This window comes from Pelodiscus sinensis, chromosome 13 (genome assembly GCF_049634645.1).
Source record: "Pelodiscus sinensis isolate JC-2024 chromosome 13, ASM4963464v1, whole genome shotgun sequence".
Taxonomy (NCBI): Eukaryota; Metazoa; Chordata; order Testudines; family Trionychidae; genus Pelodiscus; species Pelodiscus sinensis.
The window spans coordinates 25,537,973-25,552,356 of record NC_134723.1 but is presented as its reverse complement, the minus strand read 5'-3'; the positions used below and the strand labels follow the sequence as shown (position 1 = coordinate 25,552,356).

Sequence of the window (14,384 nt, the reverse complement as noted above, 5' to 3'; positions counted from 1 at the left end):
CCATCCTCACTCACTTTCACTAGGCTGGGGTTGAGGGTTAGGGTGCAGGCTCTGGTCTTGGGCCAAGGTGTTTGGAGTGGGGGGGGGGGCTCTGGGCTTAAGCCCGAGTGGGGGATTGGGTTTCAGGGTGCAAGCTCTGGGAAGAAGTTTGGGTGCAGGGGAACTCATGTCTGAGGCAGGCGGGTGAGTGTAGGAGGAGGTTCAGGGCTGGGACAGGTTCAGGAAGCAGTCTCTGGCTGGGCACCATCTACCTGAGATGGTTTCCAGGTGGTTAAGGCGGCTTACTCCTGCCCTAGCCCTGCACCACTCCTGAAAGCAGCTGGCATGTACAGCAATGGCTCCTTGGTGCCATGTGCTGCCCCTCATCTACAGGCACTGAGCCCGCAGTTTCTACTGGCCACGGTTCCCCACTATTGATCAATGGGAACTGCAGGAGCAGCGTCTGCAGGCCAGGACAGCATGTGGTGACCCTCTGCTCTGCCTTTCTTAGGGGCTGCAGGGAAATGCCAGCATGACACTGGATTGAGTGGCAACTGAAGTGCCAGCACCTGATAGCTTCTTAGACAAACCAGTCAGGATCACCTGTCAGAGGCTCCAAGATATACCAGTAGATCCCAATCCTCTGGTTGGTAACCACTGTCTTAAATGGATGTTTTGACATGAGTGGCCATTTGCTTTGTCACTTGATTTCAATGTGCATGCATGGTAACTGAAAGAAAATGAGGTGTACAATTGTGAAATACATTATGCATGCTTAAGCTTCTTTTTAAAAATTTAGTGTTGCAAGTCAATTTTGTTAAAATTATCATCAGAGAATTGGTTATCAGAAACATCCATCTGGGATTATGAGGAAGTTTGGAATTGTTTGTAGTGCTGGAATGTAGTAACCCTTAGCCTTTTCACACGAACACCCACCCACCCTGTAGGAAGGCATTTCTGCTGTTGTGATGACTCCATTTGACATGCTCCACTTCCTTAGTCTCTTTTCTGCATGCCAGGCAAAAATGACGGCATTTCCTGTTAGAATTAGTCCCGTGGTCTGCAAAAGAGCTGCAAGAAGCCATAGGTCTAGTGACCTTTAGGACACGGTGCCATGCCCAAACCTTTAATCTATTTTGTACTTACCTAAATGGGTATTTATTGTACCCAGAGGTAAGCATGTGGTAATGGATGGAAAATATTTTTTGTTCACTTGTTAGCAACAAACACTGTTTTTAAAGGACAGTTGTCTACAAAATTAAACTTCTGTGTGAACTATTTTTACTTACCAGGATTAACATGTAACATGTAAAATGGAGGAAAACAATTTCTATCCTTCCAGGGGTATGTCTACACTACAGCACTAATTTGAACTAAGCTAATTCGAACTAGTGCATCTAGACCGAAAAACTAGTTCGAATTAGCATTTTGCTAATTCGAACTAGCATGTCCACATCGAGTGGACCCTGAACCAAGGTTAAGGCTGGCCGTAAGCAGTGCCGGCAGGGCATCAGGTTAGGACTTAGAGCGTGGAGCTGCTGTCTCAGGCTAGCCGAGGGCTGTGCTTAAAGGGACCCGACCGCCACCCCGGATAGACAGTTCTCAGGGGTGCCCCGCTTGCAAAGCAGTCCTGGCTTGGAGTGCCCTGAGTGCCCACACGTGGCACATCACAGCACTCAGCCATCAGCCCGGCTGCACTTGCCGCAGGCTGCCATCGGGGAGGGGAGCATCGGAGGGCTGCAGGAAAGTTTCCACCCCGAGGAGCCCGCAGAGCCACCCCAGTCCTCCCCATCGGGGGCTCGTACCCCATTCCTCCCTCACCTCCTTCCACTTACCCCTCTCTAGCCCCCCTTCCTGATGTACAAAATAAAGGACACGTGTGGTCAAAAATAGAAACTCTCTTTATTGAACAAAACTCAGGGAGACTGGGAAAATGAGGTGGGAGAGGGGAAGAGCAAGGGTGGAAGAGGGGAGGGCAACTAAAATGATCAGGGGTTTGTAACAGGTCCCATATGAAGAGAGGCTAAAGAGACTGGGACTTTTCAGCTTAGAAAAGAGGAGACTGAGGGGGGATATGACAGAGGTCTATAAAAGCATGAGTGGGGTGGAGAGGGTGTATAAAGAAAAGTTCTTCATTAGTTCCCATAATAGAAGGACTAGAGGACACCAAATGAAATGAATGGGTAGCAGGTTTCAAACTAACAACAGAAAGTTCTTCTTCACAAAGCAAATAGTCAACCTGTGGAACTCCTTGCTGCAGGAGGCTGTGAAGGCTAGAACTAGAACAGAGTTTAAAGGGAAGTTAGATCAAGTCATGGAGGTTTGGTCCATGAAGTGCTATTAGCCAGGGGGTAGGAATGGTGTCCCTGCCCTCTGTTTTGGAAGGCTGCAGATGGATGGCACGAGACAAATGGCTTGGTCATTGCCTTCGGTCCATCCCCTCCAGGGTACCCAGTGTGGGCCGCTGTTGGCAGACAGGCTACTGGGCTAGATGACCTTTGGTCTGACCCAGTACGGCCGTTATAAGCTCAGGGCTCAGAGTCGGAGGTCTCACAGGACCACCTTGATTTTCATGCAAACCTGCTCTTGGGTGGCCAGGCTGGCAGCTATCCTGCCCTAGATGGCCACTTTCCTGCGTCTAGTGCGGAGGTCGTGGACTAGGTCCACAATGTCCGCCCTAGACCAGGCGGGCACCCGCCTGCCTCTTGCGGACCTGGGCAGGCTCCCGGGAGCCGCCAGCCTGGTCCCGGGAAGAGGCGGAGGGCTGGGTGGCAGCGGGTGGCTGGCTTGAGCCGTGCCAGGTGTAGGGTCTGCTGGCTGGGTGCTGGCAGGCTTGCACCTGGCACGGGCACCGTAGCCAGCCCATGCCCCTTTAAGGGCTCCGGGGCCGGGAGGGGGGCAGAAGAGTTTCCCTGGTGGTGCCCAGAGTGGCCACCAGGGAAAGCTGGGGAGGGCTAGCCTCCCACTAGTTTGAATTAAGTGGCTACACAGCCCTTAATTCAAACTAGTTAATTCGAACTAGGCGTTGGTCCTCGTACAATGAGGTTTACCTAGTTCGAATTAAGCGCTCCGCTAGTTCGAATTAAGTTCGAACTAGCGGTTTGCTGGTGTAGCGCCTATCAAAGTTAATTCGAACTAACGTCTGTTAGTTCGAATTAACTTTGTAGTGTAGACATACCCTAGGGCATTTATGTACATTGGAAAATACTTTTACAATTTATTTCCATGTTTCCTATGTATAGCTAGTTTCTCCTGTTTTACGTAGCCTTTTCAGACAGTGATACACGAGGAAAAATTAAAATGGAGAAACTGTAATTTGTATAATCACATAAACTCTTCAGGTGAGTGAGGGACAGATGTACTTTATGAAACCTCTTTTTTAAAAACTGACTAGATTTCAAATTGGAGATGTGCCTTTCATTTGAAAACTGGCCCAGATGTTGTCATGATAAATGCAATACAAACTATTAAAATACCATATTTTCCGGCGTATAAGATGACTTTTTATGCTAAAAAACATCCCCCAAAAATCGGGGGTCGTCTTATACGCCGGGTATACAGGCAGTCCCCAACTTGCAGGTACGAACGGGGCTTTTCTCGCCCCGGAGGACACGGACTGCGGGACCTCACAGTCCTGCCGCCCGTGTACTCCGGGGCGAGAAAAGCTGCTCCACGTCTCCCTGGTCTGCAGACCAGGAAGACGCGGAGCAAAGCTGCGGAGGGGCTCGGGCAGCCCAGGCACGCCTGGGCTGCCGGAGCCCCTCCGCGGCTTTGCAAAGCCTTGGGGGAAGACGGCAGCGGGGCAGCCCAGACGCACCGCGGCTGTCCCGCTGCCGGCGTCCTCAGAGGCTTTGCTCCCGGTGTCCCTGGTCTGCTGGAGACGGTCCCCAGCAGACCAGAGGCACTGGGAGCAAAGCTGAAGTGGCGGCGGGGTGCTGCGCTTCTGAGGCTTTGCTCTGGCAAAGCCTCAGAGGCGCGGGACCCCGCTGCTGCTGCGGGTTTGCTCCCGGTGCCTCTGGTCTGCTGGGGACCGTCTCCAGCAGACCAGGGACACTGGGAGCAAAGCCGGGGAGGCGGAGGGGTGCTGTGGCGCTGCCGGTTGGCCTCTTAAGGGGGGGTAGTCTTATACTGTGAGTATAAGATGAAAACCTATGTTTTAACTAGAAAATTAGGGGGTTGTCTTATACGCCCAGTCGCCTTGTACACCGGAAAATACGGTATATATGAGCTATGTTGTATTTGAAGTAAACGGTGAATTTCTATAGTGAACATTCTCAGAATGGTAAGCTTCAAGTGTCCAGGTGCTCAGTACCGTGCAGTAATATGGGGCCATGAGTATTTATTGGTACTTACTGGTTTTAAAATGATTTTTTTCCTTTTTGCTATTTCAGTATATTTTGTATTGTTTACTAGTCAACGAATGTCACTAGTAGTGAGCTTTTTTGTTTCATTGTTATTTATTGGCCTTATTTAATGTTGACTGAATTCTACTTTGAATCAAAACAGAGCAGCTAAGAAATAAATTATAGCATCCTTGATACCTAGAGGTTTTGGCTGCAAATTTAAAATAGATATTGGATATTGCCAGGGATATTTGACTGATGTGCATAATGACCCCAACAAGTAAGCATGTGTTAAATCACATTGATGGTAACAATAACAAAAATGTCCACTAGAAGGATGTCCACAGAGGGGTGGGGAAAAAGGTGTTTTCTTACTGTATGTTCACTAGCAAGAAAAAATCTTCCTGAAAGTAAGGCACACATGTTAGCAGGCAGAGATAAACACTACTGGGGAGAGGGAAAACTTTGGCTTTACCTTAATCTACTAATGTGTTTAAAAACTACAAACTGCCTTGTCTTTACTAGGATGTAATCGAACTAGGTAACTTAGGGCATGTCTACACTGCAAGGCAAAAGCCAAATTAAGATATGTCAATTGCGTAGTGAAAGTCGAAGTACAGTCTTTCCTTCAACTTCCTTTACTCCTCCTGAAATGAGGGTTACAGGAGTGAGAGTAAGAAGTCCTCCATCTCATTATTTCGAAATAATGGCTTGCTGTGTAGACATGAACTACAGAATAATGTCAGTTATTCCGAAATTACGCTGCTGTGTAGTCATAGCCTTAGTAAAAACATTTTTCTCTGTGAAGACAAGGCTTTAGAGTCCAATATTATTCCCACTGAATTTGATGGGAGTTTTTATTGACTATTATAATGGGAATTGTATCAAGTCCTTATATAACAGCTGCGGTTGCCAGATGGTTTCAACAAAAATACCGGACACGCTTGACATTACATCACAATCTACATTACATCGTATTTAGAAAATACCGGACATTTATATTTTCTCAATTTGTTTCCTGAACAGAAAGCTCAAATACTGGACTGTCCGGTTCAAAACCTGAAACCTGGCAACCCTCATAACACCTCTTATTTCAGGATGTTTAAAACTCTAAAAAATTCTATTTGTTTCATGACACCACTATGAGATTGAGAAATTTTGAGGCTTAGAAGGTCAGGAGGCTTCCTTAATTTGACTTAAAGAGTTAATGGACTAATCTACAAGTAAAATTCAGAGGTCTCAATTGCCAGAAACCTGCTTGGTCCATTTGACTGTACTTTCTTTTGAAATTTACACTCTGTCTATACAGAAACAGAAGGAAGTTCAGCAATAAAGGTGGAATTCCATCCTCTGCTCACCCTCTCTGTGTTGTTATGAGCAATTGCAGAACATATGGTATGTAAGAATTACCCGCTCTTCCGTGCGATCCCAGCAAAATCTCAGCATAACAGGGTGAGTTACGTTCAGAGATTGTTAACTGTTGTATTGCTGAGTTTCCATCTCTTAAGATTACTGGAGCGCATATGGCTCTTCCCCTCCACTCTGCGATAGGTTTTTTTTCCCCATGAGAGAGAACTTTAAAAATGTGCATTGTTTTCTTGGGCTCTTTGGGAGCCATATCATTTTAATCTTTTAAGAGCTTTTACACAAATTTTAAATGGCTGATAGGGGGGCCAAAGCTTCAAATACTGGATTTTGTGCATTGCAAGCTAACCTTCAGTATGTATTGTGTCACCTGCCCCTTTGACAGGAATATATAAACGTGAGCTTTTGAAGATGAGAGCCTTACTGTTTCCAAAGTGAGACCTGTTAACCTATTTCTGTCCCACTGCAGGGCTCTATTAGAAAGATCTTTTAAGCAACTCTTTTTGTTCCCTTCTATCTTAAGTTTAAACCAAGACAAAAACGCATCGTTTTATAGTGAAATGCTATGACAGATTTTTAATAGTGATGCTTGCAACTAACAATTCTTTAAAAAACAAATCCAGCCATCTGATTCTGAATGTTGATTTAATAACTTCCAATGGGTAAAAAATGTGCCTCTCTTCTGTATCCCTTTTAAAAATTTGTATTCTCATTGAAAAATACTAGCTTCTTTCCTCTGCCATTTTGAAACATTTGGCTATTCCCTGTCTGGGATTTTCACATATGAATCACTGGTGATTAATAGAAATCTGCCACTAGTGTAAGCAAGCACAATGCTTTTGTCTGTAATGGAATTCTGTCTGCATCTGCCAGCAATTAACTTGGCCCCTTTTTTGTAACTACAAAATGGCCAGTGATGCAGTAAGAGGTTCAGGAACTGGAACAAACTACTATCATTCAGCATTCTAGTTTTTCGGAGTTCTTTGAGGAAAGTTACAGTGGGCACATGAACTAAAATCATAACAGTTCTCAGATCCCATTAGTATTTTTTTTAAATAGCAATTGAGTGCTACTAGAGAAGCACTAAAGTGTCAAAAATGTTAGCAAAAATGATATGTTTGTAATTATTTTCTCTGCCCAAAAGATCCTTGAAACTTAAATTGAGAAGCAGACAATCTAGGAATCAATCCGTGACTATAATGCACCCACCTCCGAGGTGAATCAAATCAGCTGTTGAGCTGAATTACTGTGCACAGCTAAACAGTTGAGGACACAAAATGAAGACTATAGTATCCAGTGGAAGCTTTAGGGGGCATTGAGGCACTATATCCATCTTGTGGTTTGTAGCTGTACTTGGTACTGAAAGGTTCTGGCAAGGAGGAGGTAGTCAGGAAAAGTACTGGCAATGGAGAGTTGCTGGAGTCTTTCCCCATTGCTAGTCTTTTCATAGCTGAGGGGAAAGTCTCCTGCAGTGGGGGAAAAGCTCCAGAAGTGAATTACTTCCAGAGTCTTTCACTGGAGTATGACAAGGCTCCAGCAGCAGGGCACTACACTGCAAAAAATATCAGTGTAGATATGGGAGGCACTGACGGGGCATATAGGTAGCCATGTTGACACACCCCATATGGTTCTGGTGTATCTGTGCCGGGGTGGGCAACAATTTTTATGGGGGTCACGGCAAGATTTTGGAAAGTGGTTGGGGGCCACACTCTTCCATGATATTAATGGAGGAAGTGTGGAGGATGGGTGCAGAAGGGAACTTGGGGTAAGAGATTGGGGTGCTGGAGGGAGAGGGGGGCTAGGAGGGAGAGTGGATGAAGGAGGCAATTGTGACCTGGGGCACTGGACTGGGGTGCAGGGGTTTGGGTTGTGACCTAGGGCAGGGGCCTGAGGTTTGGGTTGTGACCAGTGTTCCCTCTAAGCTGTTAATCACAGCTTCACAGATGAGTAACTAGCTACCCCCCCCCCCCACCGTTCAGAGGCTGAGGGCTCCTTTCATGGAACTGACGGACTGGATGGGGCTGATTAATCATCTGTGAAGCTGTGCAGCCCCGCAGTTTAGAGGGAACACTGGTTGTGACCTGATGTGCAGGGGATTGGGTTGTGACCTAGGGCAGGAGGGGATTGTAATCTGGGAGGGGATATGGGTGCAGGAGGGGGACAGAGGGTATGTGGAGTGGGAGACAGAAGGGGGGGGGGAAAGGGTTGAGGAAGGGAAGGACTGGGGTGCCAGAGGCAGGTTGTGGCCAGGAGACTTACCTGGGTGGCTCCCAGCCAGCAACCCAGCACATTTCTCAGGCAGGCAAGTCTGCCCTGCCCATGCACAGGCTGCAGGGACATGTCCGTGTGTGAATAACTATGAGCTAGGGGGGGCTGCTGGTGCTTCCTGTGCTGCCTGTTATTCAAACAGGCAGCTCCTATTGGCTGGTTTTCTGGCCAGAAACTGGCCAATGGGATTGTGCTGGGAGAGGGTGGAGGGCAGTGCTTGAAGTTTTCTCCCTCCTCTCCAGGCTCACAGTTTTGAAAGAGAAACTGCCTGGCAGCCACTTTTCAGAGCAGTGTGCGGGTGGGGCAAGGTAAGCAGGGAGCCTTCCTGGGGCTCCCCACAGCATCTGTGGGCCAGATCCAGTGGTTTGGTGGGCCAAATCTGGCCCATGGGCCGTAGTTTGCCCAGACCTGATCTGTACTCTACTTGCCTAAGCAAAGCCTCACCGTCTACACTGCATTTATACCCGTGTTATCTGAATGTGCAGTGCCTGTATTCCGTATTCTGCCATATGTGTAAGATTTACCTTTCATCACAGGGAATGTAACTGCTCAGTTATGAACTGAAATTTAGCCTGAACTCCAGGATTTCAGTTCATACGTAATTAAAGTTGTATGGGATGTTTAATGAATGCAAGTTGTCCAGACCTGTGTTTTATAGTTTCTCTAAAAGATGGCATTCGTACTAGCATAGGACCCCTTAGCATCATGCAGTGGCATTGGTTCGAGGTAGACCAGGGATACAACCTTTTACAAATAAATATGTATTGTGCTTTTCAGTATAGCGTTCACTTCATGGAGACAGTTGATATTCTTTAATCTTTCCACAGAATGATGATTGAGTTGCAATACTGTATTCAATTACAAATGGGAGGAACACTGTTTAAGGCCATACGGCTTGGATGGAATACATACTGCCATCTGGTGAATGTGAATGATGCCCAATTGTATCTAATTTTTCTTTTTAATCCCTGATCCCTGTGTTGTCTTCAGTATTCAACTGATAATCTCTCAGACTCTCCTAATTTTCAATGACTAATAATGGTGATTAACCTTTTCAATTTTGACATTATAGATAATAAATCAAGCCTATTGGTATTGTGTATGCGACTTACAAGTTTTAAAGTTATCACAAAACAATGGCTAAAAATACAGCACTGTTGATATCCAGTGGCCATCTTGGAACATCTTTTAAATCAGCACTAATTACTATGCAGTTCAGAGAATTTTAAAAAGTATTGATGTAAGCCTACAGATACCATCTCTGTGCAAACATGGACCTTGTACCTAGACATTAGAAGTGATTTTAATAATCTGTTTATAATATTGGATCTTTTGCTGTTGCACTGATATTTTTAGGTTCTTTTTTCACTGTTTTCTTTTTTGCTGAAGAAACAAATCCCTTTAGAATAGAAGCTTCAGAAGGTTAAGATGGGGGCAGGGGAGGGTACCGTGGTCGTAGAAAGAACAGAAAAATCTACACTCCTGTCTTCGCTCCTTCATTGCTACACCAGATGGAACTTCCAGAGCTGCACATTGTGGCTTTCTATTTCTGGCATCATTTAGTCATGATGGTGCAGCGCTTCTCCTGAGGGACATGCGAGTTCTCATTTACATAGCCCATCCCTGTATATTCAAGAGTAAAGGGCTAATATTGGCAATTTCTGCTGTTTCTAAAATACAGTTTTTATGAAGCATGGGTTGCTAAGTGTTTGCTTTCTGGCAGAACCATCTGATCACAGAAGAATTGTGTAGCCAGGAGAAGTGGCACATGAGGCAACAACTTGTCACTGCCAGGCTAAGATGCAGGCATCTCTCAATCCTTTTGTGTGTGTGTGTGTGTGTGTGCGCGTGCGCGCGTTTCTCGTTACATTCCCCTCCCCTCCCCAAGAAGCTATCCAGACGGTGATGCACTGGCTGCCAAACATGCGACAGGTATCATTTGCTTAGGTTTAATTTGTCACACTGCATCAGAGTGTTGAGAGTCACATGATAGCTGGAAACCTAACTGTGGTTTCGTTCTTGGAGATATTGGTAATTAAATTTTTTATGAAGGAGCTGAGGCACACTAGCAGCATCTCCTTTCAAGCAGAAATGTAGCAGGCATTTCCCAAAGAGACCTCATCTGCTCTCTTCCCTATGAAAATCAATTAGTGTTATAAATGTGTTATAGCTCCTTTAAAAAAATGTCATGATGGAGGAGTTGTGTTCTACCTTAGAAAAATAAAGGGAAAGATCTGCCTGCCCCCTCTGTCTCAATATTCTTTCCTGTTTTAGTGGCTACTCATTCCTGAGCTTGTCCATTTGAACTTTGTTCTTGGTCAGATTATTTTTCCATCTATGGGGGGAGGAGTGAAGAACCCACATGCGCCTTTTACTTTGTGAAGACAGTCTGATATATGCATTGGAGGGCATTGCTCTGATTCTTAATATTCTGGAACCATCTTCTTTTGTGGGTGTGGGAGTCACTCAAGTTCCAGTTTCTTTCCTTTACCAAATAACTCTCATGGTTCAGTGAGCAGCCTGAGGTACACACCTAGAAATAGCCTTTTAATAGATTTTATAATGCGATAGCAGTTTGTACTTTTGCTTAAATCTTTTTTTTCCTGTCTTTCATCTCTGCCGTGTAAACACTATTTCATGGTTAACCGTTGTTTTCTATGTGCATCTTGGTAGGGGTGGGAAGGAAATAATATTTGAACCTCCCATACAAGTATAAATGCTGATTTCTTCCTGTTTGCTGGTTAAGCAGAGTAGTGCATCAGGAGATCTTAAATATTCTGCTTTTGTACTATGTATGTTTGATAATTCTATATTGCTTACTGACAAAAAGAACATTTTCCCAGCATGACAGCATTACTAGAGTAAATTACTTCAACCAATCAAAAACGGTGACAATTTTAGTATATATTTGTGATTAAGCCTTTATTCTCTGTTGTCACTTATACAGTATGCGACAGCTTGAATCTGCCTGGGATGCCTTTCTGTAAAAGTTGTATTTTTAGTTATTAATCAGGTAAAAAGTGGCTTTATTTGCAAACTAAAACCTGTTCTGATTTTGCCTCTTTGCATTTGGTACTGGAATTTTACAGCATTTGCTGTTGTACATTCTAGTCACTTCTTCCACTGTTTACCATGTCACAGGAATCACTTTCTCCCATGCAAAATGTATGATTGCACAGCCAGTGACCTTTTAAAAAATGCAACATTCTTTTCCTCCAATCAGTACTTTTAAAATTAATGCAGGTAGTTAGCTATTTATTGTTTCCCACACAGAGATCAACATCGCTATCCCCACTGCATTATCAACAACAAAAAAATTAACCTTCTTAGTTGTCAGTCACCTGACACAAGCCTTTATAGGTGGAGTTGAAGAAAGAAACTAGCTTTGAACTCATGATTCACAAAGTCAATTCATCACAAGTGTCTAGCATGCAGGATGAGGCAGGATGCTCCATGGCAGGTAGACAGCTTTACAAATTGAAGACTGAAGCTTATGAGTATATAGGCTCTGAAACTGTCCCTGTGTTGACCAGAAATAAAGCACTGAACAGAATAGAAATAGGATCTTTATAATTTACAGTCAAGGTGGATTTAAAACAAAAGCAGTGTTACAGGTGGTATATAAGCTATTTCTGTGCTGTACTGCAGCTGGCAGTAAAGCCGGGGGGGGGGGGGGGGGGGAGGCACATTAAATAGAGAGATTGACTACCAGATGCCTTTGCTTCAGAAATATCCAGTGTTTAGTATTCATTTGGTAGATGCAGTTGCTAAAGTCTTGTTAGGTGAGAAAAATACAGAAAGAGGAATATAGTTCGGATAAACCTATTTAGGTTATGTTCAGTAGATTAAAGATCTGTAATATGTGTAAATAGCCCAAATTAAACAAATCTTGCTAATCTATTATAATCAAGGCATAGGGGCACTGGAAACTTGTGACGAAGAAAAAGAATCAAATCAGGAACCAGGAACACCTGCAATCTAATCCCAGTTTGGATCCTCGTTAATTTAGGATTTCAAGAAACGCTGAACACTCACAACTCCATGTTGCGATACTTGGCACCTTTGAAAATTAGACCTGTATCTCCAGGTTTCTTTTCTGTAAAACTGGGCTGATAATCCTTACCAATCTTAAAGGAGTATTGTGAAGATGTTAATGTTTGGGAAGTACTTTGAGAAGTGCTACTGCATGTAAGAGCTTTTAATTAAATACAGTACAACTTTTCTTTTTCATGCTCATAAATGTAAGACATATTTTGAATGTGTGTATTTTGTAGATTACTGAATGAGGCACTTGGGTATGTGTTTAAGTGCTGTGCTGAGCCCAAGGCCTAAGGGAGCAAGGAAGAGATGAATTGTATTTTAATTTTTGTGGTATGGGCACCTTTAATTCCTCTGTGTTTTGTATGGGGTGAAGCACCTTGTTGGCTCTTAATTAATCAAGAGCAGCCATCAATTTTGCCTCATGAAGGAAAAAATACACAAACATAAGCAGCTAAATTAGAAAGGAGCAATCATATGGAGCAAACCTGGTCTTTTCAATGATGTTGTTTTTATTTTACTTTTTTTGTTTGTTAATCATCTGAAGTTTGAAAAATGTTACTGTTTGGAATTTTACTCTATAGCTTATATTGTGTCCTTCTGTTTTCCTAATTTAACAAAATGTGACATCTACTTTTTCCTGTTTGTTTCACTGTTTGAGCGTATACTTCTCTGAAAGTACAATATATGTACCATGGTGTATTGTAGCTGCTGGTGGCTTTTGCAAAACAGTTTGAAGATCTTATGACCCATGTCAAATGCCAGAGTGGCTGTGACTGTTCTTGTCAGTTTTTGGTGGATTTTACATGTTTACATTGAAAGAAATAGAATATGGAGGATCCAGGAGTAATTCCAAACCAGATTATAATACATTTCAGTGTACTATAGATCACTGAATTTTGGATGTCAGCAGGTTGAGCATGATTTTAGTGGCACTGGTAAGAAGAAATGGAATAATGATATAGATTACATGTTTCAGGAGATATTATCTGCATCTTTGTGGCTATACTCATTGGAACTACAGTGACCATCCTAATCTCTCCTGTATTAAAAATTAGGAAGCAATTGAAGAGCTACACCAAGAAGTAGACAAAATGTGCCATTTCTGTCTACCACTCATGGCTGTGCAGATGCACAAGATTTTAATGTTTTTTATAGGTATTTATAGATTTATTTTGTGTGAGGGGAATAAACAGGGCCAGAATGTACAAAACGTGATCATGTTTGCATGCCTGTCTGTACATAAATATACTGAAAAAGTGGCATTAAGTGGTATGTTCTGATATTCTCTCTGAGAATAATTCTGCCCAAGTGTTTTTACATTTCTGCTAAGAGTAGGAATAATTTGTTGAGCCCTGTGGAGTTACAAAATTGGTATCTGCATTTGCATCTGCATAAATAATCCGTGGATATCTGCATCCACATATGTGGAAGTGGATGTCCATGGATATAAAGTGAATATCCATATTTTTTCAGGGTTCTAGATACAATATTCTAGATAGATATGTGACACTATCCAAAGAATATTATTTAATCGCTTTCTGTATTTTTAATGATACATTCCATTTTCAAAAACCAAACCAAACCAAAGCAACAAAATACCAGTATGTTAAGAGCATTTGTTTCTTACCCAATTAAGTTTGCTTCCTGTGACAATATCATCTTTAACTTCATGATCATGGAGACTAGTATCCTTTGAACAGTGTTCAAGTTTATTTCTATCCTTGCTGTTCAAGGGATACTCGACTCCTCCAGTCTTATTGCAAAGTATTCAAACTACAAACTGAAAGAAAAAGAGGTCCCCGAGACCTCTGCCTAATTTATAACACATAATCTATTCAGTCCACTGAGTACCCAAACAATGTCTCTGTAACATCTGTGTAACTTCAGAATTTGCTAACTCACCATTGCAAATAGAATTAAGCACTAAGCACCAAGTAAGGCACAGATGAGTAAATTTTTCTCATTCTTTATATATCCCTGCTTCCTGCACACTGACAGAGGCAGTGATCCTGTAGAAAAAATAATGCATGATCCTTTTAAGATTGCATTATAATGAGTGTAAACAAGCGGTCAGAATTAGGACTACACAGATTGCCTTAATTTTGACCTTTTCAGATTCTGAGCGCTTTGCAGTCTGCTATTTAAACAAGTTTTCTTTGTGTATGGAATGTATAAGGGGTTTAAAAAAGAAATCAGATGATAATTCCATCCTGTGAAATGGTTTGCTAGGCTGCAGTAGTAAACTGTTGTTTCACAATCATCTATTACTTCTCTCCACTGCCAAGGACTTCTGTGCAGCCTTTCCTGCTGTGTTGAATAAGACCCGACTCCCTGCTGCATCTTTGCTATGCAATCCCATTTCACAGAAATAATTTCATGGATCCCATT

General features: G+C 43.2%; 1 protein-coding gene across 16 annotated transcripts in view; it reads left to right on the top strand.

Moving 5' to 3' along the window:
- The window catches only part of NEXMIF (neurite extension and migration factor), a 292,741-nt gene that overhangs the window by 39,806 nt on the left and 238,551 nt on the right, over positions 1 to 14,384 (top strand). For 9 of the 16 annotated variants that reach the window (XM_075940883.1, XM_075940880.1, XM_075940878.1 and 6 more), the window contains one exon: positions 5,632 to 5,774. The exons of the other annotated variants lie outside the window; for them this stretch is intronic. The gene's annotated coding sequence lies outside the window, so the exon portion shown is untranslated. The remainder of the gene's footprint in view (positions 1 to 5,631; positions 5,775 to 14,384) is intronic. 16 annotated transcript variants of the gene reach the window in all.